The sequence below is a fragment of the Sceloporus undulatus genome, chromosome 9, assembly GCF_019175285.1.
Source record: "Sceloporus undulatus isolate JIND9_A2432 ecotype Alabama chromosome 9, SceUnd_v1.1, whole genome shotgun sequence".
NCBI classification, from domain to species: domain Eukaryota; kingdom Metazoa; phylum Chordata; class Lepidosauria; order Squamata; family Phrynosomatidae; genus Sceloporus; species Sceloporus undulatus.
Genome location: NC_056530.1, coordinates 25,243,980 through 25,254,180, shown reverse-complemented (window position 1 = coordinate 25,254,180; position 10,201 = coordinate 25,243,980).

Here is a 10,201-nt window from a genome sequence, read left to right as displayed (position 1 = left end):
ATCCTGTCTGCCCCATGGAGCTGCAATGGTGACAGGAGGAAGTGCACACTGATGGAACGTGGAGAAAGGTGGGGACAGGCGATGATGCACACCCGTTCGTCTGTCCATCCTCTTCAGCCATCTTCACGGGTTGGTCTTTTCGTTGGCACCCTCAAAAACCACACTCACTCCCACCTTGCCCCCCTCAGCGAGCAGCACAGCCTGGAGTTTGCTAATGATTGTGGCTTCCTCTTCTCCTTTCCCTTCCCCCTGTCCAGGGTCCGGGCTTGCCCTTGGCCAGAAGATTGCCCAGCACCTGGACAGCACCTGCCCAGAGAACGCCAGGCGGAGCCACATTCCACAGGCCAGAATCGCTCTTTCCGCCACTGGTTCACCTCCAGCTGAAGTGGCTCTTGCCCTTCCTGAGTGCCAGGGAGCCCAGCACACAGCCAGAAGAAAGAGAACAGCCCTCACCACCTGTGCCACTCTGGGTCGGATGGGCCGCACTGGGACTCTAGTCCGCCAGGAGAGCGGTATGGAAGGGCCCCGTATAATTAATGGATTGCCAGAAGCAGAAGCATGGAATCGTTTCACCATATCTGGAAATGTAATTCGTAGCATAAAGTTCTCCTATTAAAGGACGGACTACAATCTCAGGTTGCACTCCCTGAACGCGGCCAAAACAGCACCCCGGGATGGGGGAGGCCGGATGCCATATAGAAGAAGCAGAAGCCAGAGTGGGGAAGCCCCCCCTAATGTGGTTTTAATATAGGAGTCTTGGGGTTTCCACTCTGCCCAGGAAACTCCCCACCCAAAGGCTGGACGTTCAGCGACGCCTCTGGGCGGGGAGCCTGGGGGACTTCGGACAGCAAGCAGGAGATCAACATATCCCCACTGGCGGCTCCCCTGTCCCGCCTTTCTGCACGGAAGGCTAGGCATGTCGTGGCGCCCCCCCCCCCCCCCCCCCATCTAGGCAAACACCCCAGCCCAGGGATGGACCCATCTGGCCGTCCCTTTCAGAGGTCACACAACACCAAAACCCAGGCTCCAAGACCACTCATGGTTCAGAATTGTGTTCCAATGGCTGCCATGGGGGAAGGGGGCAGTTTGGGATGCTGCCCTTAATGAAGCCCCCATTGTGCGAGGCAGCAGCCCCTGCAAAGCCCTCTGCCCCCAATGATGGCAGCCGGCAATATCCAGCAAATTAGGCAGAAGTCTGGCTTGATTGACCTTGATTCCCAGTCCGCCAAAAACCAAGGGCTGGCGGCCTTTTTTCAACTCCGCTGGGAAGCTCCCTCCCCGAACAAAAGCAAAATTACCAATGGGACAAATGCTGCGGCGGGGTTACGTCGCAATGCTATGTGTGAGGAAGCAAAACCAAACCAGAGACCACACAGGAGCACACACCAAGTGGCCCTCGATGACCAAACTACCATCCAGCGAATCTCGGCCCCCCCCGCTACCCATTTCTTTCTCCTGCAAAATACCCCAGCCTTTGTTGAGAGCTGAAGCCTTTGGGGCGAGATGTGCCCACTGCCATCAATGAGCCCTGCCTTTACTTGACGTCCCTCACGGCCCTGGGCCTAAGTTAGGCATGCCCTGACCCTCCAGGAGAGGGAATCATTTTTCAAACCCAACCCTGGGAGAGCCACAGAAACCAAAAGATCCCATTCAGCTGAGCCTCTGCTTCCCTGGCAGGGGAGCACTTATAGCAGTGGGGCCTTACCGTCCTTTTTGAGGAAGGAGCGGTTGTGGGACACACACTGTTTCGCCCCTTCTAGCCCAAAGGTGGTTTAGGCCTTGTGCAATGCGGAACCAGATGTCATTCTCTGAGCTAGAGGAGGGGGGTGGGGACTGTCCTTTACACCAAGGGGGCCCGGTGTGCTCACGTGAAAGGCCCCCCTTGCCCCAACGACGGAATCAAAAGAGTCTGCCATCCTGGCTCCCCGGAAGATGTCTTTGTTCTGCCTTATATGCCATTGCACCCCCTAAATGTCACTGAGCACTACTCACACCTGCCACCTGTCCCCCGAGGACCCCCGCACCTTCATCATTAGCCACCCTCCAAAGCAGCCCCCCCACTCTGTGACCCTTTCTGCCTCCACCATCCGTTACGTGATGCCGAGGGAAAAATGTCACAGCAACGGGATGGGTGGGCACAGCGCCAGGGACAGAAGGGGGCGGGCTGACAAATTACGCGCCGCAAAGGCACCTCCTGGCCTCAGGAGGGCTTAGAGGGCTCCCCAGATCTCTTCCGCAGCGCAATTATTGTACCAACTCGCCACTATGGCCCCCATCCTGTGCGTGGGCCTGCAGACATAAAGAATGAAAACGAATTGAAAAGAGACAAACTTCCCTCATTCGAAGGAGACTGTGCTCTGGCCGGAAATCCCCCTCTCTGTGTGTGTGAAAGACATCAGGAGCCTGGCCAAATCATAGCAACCTATTGGCCAAGAAAGGTGCCTTTGTAGCCTTAGCCCCTCTTTGCAGGCAAACAACAACAACAAACAACGGTCTGCCACTTTGAAACCATGTCCACAAACCAGTGTGCAGCCCTATGAAAGTGCCTTCCCTCAGCCCTTGGGAATCTCTGAACGTACCACAACGCATCATAGATAACATGATTGGCTCTGGAATCTTCCAATCAAAAATGGCTGGGAAAATAACTTCTTCGCAAGCACATAAACCTGCCAGGTGTCCTGCAGTGTGGTGCAGGCAGCTACCTGAAGGCAAGGGGGCTACCACCCACACCACTACTGCCTTTCCATTATGACCCCTCCCACTACCCCCAAAAGGGCCATTGCAAGTTCAGGTCAGCTGCACCCATTCTCATTGCAGCAGCTTCCAGAGAAGCTGAACCACCCCATCACAAGGGAACTAGCTCATCGTCCAGGCTTGACAAAGTGACCGGGGTCAAGACCTGGGTGAGGGAAACGGCAGCACCTCCTGCTCTGGTCGCATGACAATCTCATTCATGGCCAGGCAAGCCAATTGCTCCCCACAGGCGGCTTCTGGGCAAAAAGAAGTGCTCTGGCACAGCTCACCATGAAAACCACGACCTCCTTTTGACAGCAGAAAGTTAACCAACGTCACCTTTCAGAAACAGTCTATGTGTTGGCAGCGGCGGCGGCGGCAGCAGCAGCACAAGAGGAAGAGATGAAAGTCCAAAGGGAAGGAAGGGAAAGGCGTATGTGTGAGTGTGGCTGGGGGGGGGAGGAGCCAGGATGAATGGAATGTACGCAGGGCCCCCTGCCCCAAAGTGGCCCTCTCCTTATGCCTCCTCCCCCTATGACCGACGGCTCTCCCTTTCCCCCCCTCTGCCCAAAATGGCCCTTGCGCCCTCTCTGGGCAAAACCAGACTACTCCCTGCTTCCTTCTCTGCCCACTATTGCCACGGACACCCTGCGAGGCTGGCCTGCAAACCAGTCCTCCTTTCTAGCCAACCTTGTGGTGAAAACTAACTCAGCCGGCTCTGCCTCGCCGGGGTCTCCCGGCTTCCCTGTCCCCCGGGGCCTCGCCACAGGCCCACCAGCCCGCCGTAAAGAAGGAAGAACCCTCCCATTCTGAGGACCTTCTGCGCTGACCCCTCTCCTCAGATCAAGGCTACATACCCCATAATCCCTTTGGTAGTTGGCGGTCTCTGCCGCAGACCCCTGGAGGAAAAAAGACCGCCCTCCGGAAAACACCATGAGGCTGAGATTGGACCGAGACACCCCACCCCCCAAATCTCCTCCGGGCCTTGCCTCCCCATCCCCTCCCTCTTCCTCACGGTTCAGACTCAATTAAATAGAAAGGATTGCTTCTTTACTGTTATGACGTGAGCAGTGCACCCTCATCTTCCTCTTTTTCAAGCTGCCAATTAGTTATTTGATTAATATGCATTCCTCAGCCCAATCTAATGGGCTAACGGTTTCTCAAGAGCAGTGCCTTACATGAGAATTTCTAAGGCCCAAATAAAAAGCCCTATTTCACGCCCCTAAAAAGCACCACGGCTCTGGCCTTAAAAGTGTGTGTTTTTGGTGTGTGTGTTGTGTTGTGTGTGTGCTGTGTGTTGTGTGGGGGTGTTCAGAGCTGAGATAAGGAAAGTAAAGCGCTGGGAAATAAAACTGAGGAAAAGCTCCTGAAAGTCTTGCTCAGTGTCCTCCAAGCCTCCTCCACCACCCATCCCATTTCTAGCCACCAAGCCTCATTTCAAAGCATTTTTGATGGACGAGTCTCACATTTTTGGCAGTGTGTTGCATGGAGAGTGGGGCTCCCCCGGGCTTTCTGCCCATGCTAAGGGGTTCTTGCATGAGGGCACCCTCTGACCACCGACCCCAAGTTCACTGTTCCCAACCCGGAGGCAAAGGGGAAGGAGAGGAAGCCCAGGCCGTGGGGGGGGAGAGAGTGGAGCACCCGAGCCCTTGGGAATTGGCCGAAGGTCCCCCAGGCCCCATCTGCCCTTTCCTGTCTTCCCCCCTTCCTCATGAAACATTGTTTTCTGTATGCCTGCCCCACATACTCCCCAGGCCCACAGATATCTGAGTTTCGAAACAGGCTTTTCCCTCCACCTTCCATTTCCTTGCTGATTCCCTCCTCCCAAAACAACACACACACACACACAGAGAAAGAGAAGAGGAAAGCAGCCCTGCCTCCTCCCTCCATGACCTTTCCTTGCAGCCAAAGCAGAGCAGAGGAGTCAGAGCCAGAAGGGCCAAAGCAACACAAGCGGCGGACGTGGCATCCCCCACCCTTGCTGCAAAAAGGTGCAAATTGCATGTCGCCTGCAGCCCAGACCAGAAGAAGCAGAAGAACGCGCTGTCAGGAGGTGTGTGTGTGTAGACATGGTTGAGCTGCCAGGACGAGCGGGGGCTGCTCCAGTCCAAGCGAAGCAGGAGGAGGGAAGGGGGAGATCTCCTGGGCGAGGGCCCCTTGGTGGGACCCCCACACAAGGCCCCACCGCAGGCCCCTCTCTCCAGCAAGGATCAAAAACCCCCCACCTCACCGGCGTCACAATATTACAAGAGGGAAAGCAAGACTCCGGGGGGGGCTTGTCCCCACCATCTCCAGATGCTGCTCCTGGGCACCAGAAGACCCTCCAGTGTCAAGAAGACGCCTGCCCAAACCCTGGCTGCCACCATTGGCACCAGCGCCTCCTTCTGTTTCAAATCGGGTCCTGCAACCGGGCCCAGCGCCCCCTCAAACAACAGCCCAGGAAAGAACAAAAGGCTTTTGCTCAGCCTCTGTCTGCCTTAGTGAAGTTATCAGCCGAGAGAATCAACAAATCAATATCCTGAAGATGCAGTTCATGAGGAAACTTCTGCAAACATCTTTATCTTTACGTGTGCATTTGTTGTTTGTTGTGTGTGAGGGTCAACCCCCTTAGTTTTAAACATACGCCTCAAAACACCAAAAAAATGGCCATTGTCCCAGACGGTTCCGATTGCCTGAGATCCCATCCAGCGCCTGCACTCCCACCACAGAGCAGCAAACCCTGTGAACGTCCATTACCCGGGTCAGCAAATGCACTCTCTCTATTGCCATCCTCCCTGTCTAGTTCTTCACCACTATGCAGCGAATTGCAGCAAAAACGATCTCCGCATTACCATTCTAAGCGCACTTCCAAAACCATGCAAGGCAGGCCATCACTGTTGCCCTCACCACTGCTATGTGGAGAAAATAGAGCCCTAGAGAATGGGGAGGGGCTTGTTTGTCGTGGGGCCTCCCTGTCGCAGCCACCCTCGTGAACCCCCCTGGGAACCCAGAGCATGAGGAAAAAGGAGAGGGCTGCCATGTGCTCCTTCTGGGTGGACTTTCCTCACGCTTTGCTTACTCGGGATGGGAGTATCGAGGACTCAGCCTTCCTCCCACCCCCCACCCCCCAATCCACCCATCTACAATGATCTCATTCCCATTGAAAGGGTCTCCCCCCTCAGCTGCATGGGGACTGAGAAGGTGAATGGGGCACAGCAGACAGCTACCCACTCCACCTACCGCAAGTAAATGCTTATTTCCTTCCAAAACACCGAACCTAACATATTCTTCAATTGCCTGCCACAACTTCTCCTTGCATTCCTGGGGGCTTGGAGATGGAAAACGAAATTAACTAGAACAACAGGGCCCCCCACGACATGGAATTTCCCAAGGGAGAGGAAGGAGGAAGGCACTAAAGGAGTAATAAATTTGACAAATGCATCCGGCTCTGCCAAAACAAATGAAACTGGAGCGGAGGAGGGCACAGAAAAAAGATTATGGAGGGAGACCTTGGATGGTCTGTTAGTTAAGGTGGCTGCATGGGGGGGGGGCTCCTCGGGCTGGCAGACAACACTAGCAGGTCCCCCCCCCCATTGCCTTTTGAGTGGAGGAAGATGCGATGCCTCTGACGCAGGCAGGGAATAAGTGGCTTATGACCGCCTGGCCCCTCCTCAGCCATTGCGGCAGCCTTAATGGAAAAGGCTCCCTGTCCTGCCGCATCTGTGCAGTTTTTCTGGGCTGCTTCTTCTGGAGGGAAACTGATCTGTTTGATCCGTTCATTTCTGGGTCTTCCTGAGGCACTGGTCAAACAGCTCCCAAGCCTAAAGGTCCCCCAGGTGGGCTCCCGGGTTGGGGTCTGTGTGGACTCCTCAGGTGATTTAAGCAGAGGGCCGGATGCCCTCCTCTCGGGCTGCCTGGTTTTGCAGGAAAGGGGTTGAGCTACAGTGCCCAAGGGAACCCCACCCAACTCTCGTGGACCTAGGGTTCTTATCCTGACTCCTGCCCAGCGACAGGCTTCTTCTGTTGTGAGAGATGCCCTGTGACCAATGAAAGGAAGCTACACTACTGCCTCCACACTAGCCGCTTCTTGCAGGGAAAGTTCCTCATGGGTCCAATGTGTGTGGTTGTCACCCGTTGCCACTTGTGCTACCTGAAAAACACTTTTGAGGACACTCAGTTCATGTGAGCAGATGCTTCGCCCCCTCCCTCACGCTTGCGTTCTGGAAGGTCCCAGTTTTGTGAGCAGAGTCCCCGTAGTCCCCTTATCCCTCCCACATAGGTCCCCCCCAAAGCGGTTGGCTGCCCTCCGCTTGGTCTCCTCAGGCCCACTCCCAGTGCAGCCAAGGTTTTCTACAGCCGTGCTGCCGCAGAGAAAAGCAGAAATCGCCTGCTCTTTCTCCACCTCTCCTGGCATCTGCATCAGCTGATACACAGACCTCTTCCCAAATTTAAATACCTTTGGACATATTTCATACAATTCTCCTTTTGTCGCATATGCATAAATCTTGGTGCATTTCACATAGAGTCTCCTCATGCATTCTGCAGGATGCCAACCTCCAGCTCTCTTCCCCCCATATTTGTCCTGCCTGTCCCCACTTCTCCAACCAGACCCCAAGTGCAACCTGGCGCCGCCCTCCTCTCCCCTCACTCCACAGGCCCCGCCCAGGCTCCATCTGCAGCAAGCACCAGGGGAGGGGTGGGCAGGGGCATGGCACTCGGAGCCTCACACAGTGGCATTTCGTGCCAATTCAGAGGAAAGGGGAAGTCAAAATCCTGGTGGTGGCTGGCACTTTCAGCCCCCCCCCAGTCTTGGCAACAGCCCCTTGCACCCCCAAGACTCTAGCAAAGGTGGCTCTGTCAGTGGCTAGGAAGCACCAAGGGGCTGGATCCCAGCCTTTGCTTGGCACTGCTAATGAAGAGATGTCCCCAGTGTACTGGCACAGACTGACAGCGGATCAGAGTTGGCTGGCAGACAGGCAGGCACTGAGAGAGCTCCCCACATTGTGGCTTCCTTCTGGCCAGGAATGTATGCTCAGGAGTCTGACCCCACCACCAAGTTTTGGCCTGTCTCTCCCCCCCCCCCGCATTCCTCTTCTCTGAGCTGGCCAGGTCACGCTGTCCACTCTTTTAACCCATGGTCAATATGTGTCCCTATGCTTTGATTTTGGAAGGGGAGAGGCAGTGGCTGGAGGGGAGATGGTCTTGTTTCCCACTCCCTCCGTTCTTTGACCAGACACTCCAACTGACCTTTGCTCAGAGCATTGTAATCCCGCCACCTGCAGTCAGTCACCCACCTCAATCCGTCCTGTGTCTGGCTGGAACCCACGGGCTGGATCCTCTGTGGTCACCCGGCACTGAATGGCGCAACCGTTGATCCGCACGTTGTCTTGTTTGAGGCCCAGCTCAGGAAGGCTCTTTCCCTCGGAGATGTGGATTTGGGCATGGACAAGATCCACACTGGAAAGAGAGGGACAGAGGCTTAGGACACATTTGTAGTCATAGTGGACCTGTGTGTGTGCGTGTGTGTGCGCGCACACCTGTGCATACATGTAGTACTTGATAGTGCTCAGAGGACTTTGGTGGTTGCTCACCAGTCACACTCCTCAAAGACAAGAGCAATGGGGGGGGGGGGGAATGTGTGTGCATTTTAGGTCTGGCCCCACAGCAGCAACAGAGGCCTCACAGCGGACAGGCAGGCAGGCAGGCATGGACCTTGGGAAGACTCCATCCCATCCTTCCTCCTGTTTAGCTCAAGTGGGCTTTCCCACCAGACCCCCTCCCCAGCTGGTCCTTCTTCCTTCACTTCACAGTCTTCCCCTCCACCCCAGAACTGAAAAGAAGGTACAATCTCAAAGAATGGTTTGTCTTGTTATTATTAACCTTTATTTATAAAGCGCTGTAAATTGTTATTCACAGAAGCTGTCATGTTAGTTCAGATGTTAATTAGAAAATGATGTTTGAGAGAGGAGAAAGGTTGGGGGGCTCTGCCGCTGGCTTGGGGCTGGGAAGCAGAGAGAGAAAGAAGGCAAGGGAGATGCCAGAGGAAGGAACCCCTGAATTGCCAGAGGGCCTCTGTCTATCTGTCCATCCGTCCACAAGGAAGAGGGAAGGAAAGAGGGAATGACCCCCACGCCTGGGAAGGCACATGGTGCTCCCCACTTGTGACACCGCATAGACCCAGCCTCCCACGAGGGCCCCATGCCTAAGCTGTGCCCCAGGGCAAAGTGACACCTGGATGGCCATCCGTATGGGGAGAGTGAGCCTGGGGCTTGCCACCATCATGCTTAAGGCCCCAACGACCCTGCTGCGAATCCAGAACATGCCAAGCCCTCTTCACACCTCTCCCTCCCGCCACCTCTTCAGAGCATCCATTAAGCAGGACAGAAACTCCCAGACAAAGCCAAAAGCAGAAACAGGAGGGGCGGCTTTCTCTCTGTTCCCAATTTGCACCACGGAGCTGCTGCCACTGCTTCTTCCAACCCTTCAGTTCAAGGCCGGGGAGAGAAAGAGAAAAGCAGCCCGCTGGCACATATTTTCTTGCAGTCAGCAAGGGGGGGGGGTGTTTCTGGTGGCAGAAGGGGGGCAGGAACCCCCACCTCAAGAGGGGGATATTCAAGAGCCAGCCATGGTGGGAGACTGAGCAAATAAATGCATGTAGAGAGGAGGGGCTGTGTGCCGCCAGGGAGGAGTCACTCCTTTGAAGCAGATGGGGAAAAAGGAGGACCAACAGGGCCCAGCCCAGCACTTTGCATCCTGCACTTTTGTCCTCGGAGGGCAGGGGTCTGGCCCACAGGGAGACCCAGGTTCACATACCAGCCACAACCCTGACCCCCAAAGTGGCCTTGGCCAAATCTTGCTCCTTCGCTCAGGCTAACCCACCTGGCAGGGCTGTTGTGAAGGGAGAAAAGTAACCCTTCTTACAACATTCCACTAAGCTCCTTGAGGAAAAAGTGGGATGAAAAAGGTGATCCATAAAAAGAAACTCGTGGGCTGCAAATTAAGAATGCACCTATGCACAGGAAACAGCTTATGGCTGAATGGTGCCACCTTTGCTTCCAAAGGGCCAAAATAGCAAAATCCGAGAACAGCACTAATGATACGCTGCATTTCAACACTTCTGAGCAACAGCCCTGTGAGGCGGGCTGGGCAAGAAGGCAACATCTGCTTCATGCAGAGAGGTGGCAGGAGAACTCAGCAGAAGACAAAGCACGCTGCAGCCGATCCAGCCAGAGTGCCAGTCCTCCCCATGGCAGCGCCCAGCAGAACCACCCACCCTCCGCCTGCAGCACCCGCTTCCCATCAAGCCCCCCCCCCCACCTTAGTGAGGCTTCCCATCCAGCTTTGCTTGGCAGCCACACACCAGACACCCATCCTGTGCCAAGGTGCTGGACATGGAGCAGGGACTTCACCCCCTAACCCAGTAATAATAATAATAATAATAATAATAATAATAATAATAATAATAATAATAATAATAATAATAATAATA